This window comes from Vigna radiata, chromosome 5 (assembly GCF_000741045.1).
Source record: "Vigna radiata var. radiata cultivar VC1973A chromosome 5, Vradiata_ver6, whole genome shotgun sequence".
Lineage (NCBI taxonomy): Eukaryota > Viridiplantae > Streptophyta > Magnoliopsida > Fabales > Fabaceae > Vigna > Vigna radiata.
This window is the reverse complement of record NC_028355.1, coordinates 8,083,310-8,085,122: the sequence shown is the minus strand read 5'-3', so window position 1 is coordinate 8,085,122 and position 1,813 is coordinate 8,083,310. Positions and strand designations below refer to the sequence as shown.

Sequence of the window (1,813 nt, the reverse complement as noted above, 5' to 3'; positions counted from 1 at the left end):
AAGGTAAAAACTAGCAGTTTGTAGATTTAATTTTGATATGAAACATTACTTTGTGTTTATAATTTGATGTTATTTTCTTTGTTTGGTAGTTAACTTAATTATTGTCTGGCAGCTTCAAGATCTAGGTTCAACAATGTTAGAGCTCTGGTATTTGATGGATACACCTGTTGAAGAAAAATGCATATAGCCTTACTCTTCCTTCAAATCAGAATGAGAACGTAAGATGTCCTATTGTACTTTTTCACTCTTATCTGATTTGTGAATTACTAAATATTTGAAGTTTGTAAATCTTTGATTCAGGTTTGATTATGTTACCGCAATGTGTCCTGGAGGAACTAGCTACAATTTGTCAAAGGGTCCTTCTAAAAGGTGCCATCTTCCTTGAATGTCAAATTTTTTAATTTAATTTTTGCCCCCTCCTTTTTGATTAAAGGTTTTCCATTAGTTGTATGTAGGACGCACTCTTTGTCCTTCTGTATCTACAACTTTGTCCTTTTTTGTATATTTATTGTTATTGTTATATACTTTATTGGTTTATTTTATTGCTATTGACTTATAATTCTGACCATCGTGTGTATGCAAATTTAGGGATCTACTATCATTACCCGTGGAAGAGCGGCTTAAGAAAATGCTTGAGGTATCATTGTTTATAAGTTTGAGTTTTTGTATGATATATCTAAAGCGTGAATTCGGTTAAAATTAATAAAATATCAAAGCTAAATCTATCGATCGAGGAGTTATTTATTAGGAAAGAAACGAAGAAAAAAGCAACAACAATAATAATTCAGAGACAGATTCTGAATTTCTTTGTTGTCACATATCGTTCATATTTCTGCTAGTTCCCATCCCAACTACAAAAAGTTGATTGTACATTATTTTATAACTTCGTGAAATCAGTAGGTTAACCAAAAAGCAAATATACAAAAGATGATACAAACAAAATTATAAAATACCTTCTAATGGGATCCGCAAATCAAACTTTACAAAATCTGCAAATTTGGCCTTCAATAGTAAACAAACCTAGATTTTTCATTTCTGCAAGATGCAATTGCCACTGCCTCTGTGTTAATTATGACATTTTATTATCTAGATAAAGAGTACAATTCTGGAAACCTGACAACCATCACCCTATTTCTATTTCTACTTCTAGTTTAGAGTTTAGAGACAACAGAACAACTGCAACAAAAAGTTTCAAGGTCTTGTTTTTAAGATATGGTTTTGACTATTAAGAACATGGCTAGAGATGATAGTTTGTTCTCTTCTGNTATACCCTCATCCTGTAAAAGAACCAAATGATAGTTTTGACTTTCAATAAATATTGGAAGAAATCTTTGAGGAGCCATAATATAACTTTGACTATATTTCTGGCATCATAATCTATTCATTCCCAAATTATTTAACATAAAAGTATTGTGTAGGAAGTGACATTACCTGATTCAAACATCCAGAACATCTTGCACCATCAATAATTTATGAGATATCTATTTTTTGGTCCTTTCCTTTGATGAAGCCATTTGGATCTGATTCCAATTCTTTTTTCTCTTCTGCAAATTCAACATTATCTGCTTCAAAGTTCAAAAATGATAAGCCAAAAGAGGTATATAAGCATGAATACAAACTTAAATTTTATCACAGCATCTACAACTTAGGTCGTTTACTTTGAAGTTGAACATGGTACCTTCTGTGGCTGTCTCATCTCTAATAGGACAGCAGACTTTAGATGTATCAATACGACCAACATCATGGGAGAAATTTGACAACTTAATTTCTTGTACTTTATTATTAGAGATTTACAAATGCTTGACTACTTTTT

The 1,813-nt window shown here is 31.2% G+C and overlaps 1 long non-coding RNA gene across 1 annotated transcript; it reads left to right on the top strand.

Moving 5' to 3' along the window:
- Positions 1-110: 110 nt before the first annotated feature.
- On the top strand, positions 111-637 carry LOC106761850. Its single transcript, XR_001375718.2, has 3 exons — positions 111-218; positions 301-369; positions 589-637. It is a non-coding gene; the product is annotated as an uncharacterized LOC106761850 (long non-coding RNA).
- Positions 638-1,813: the final 1,176 nt, after the last annotated feature.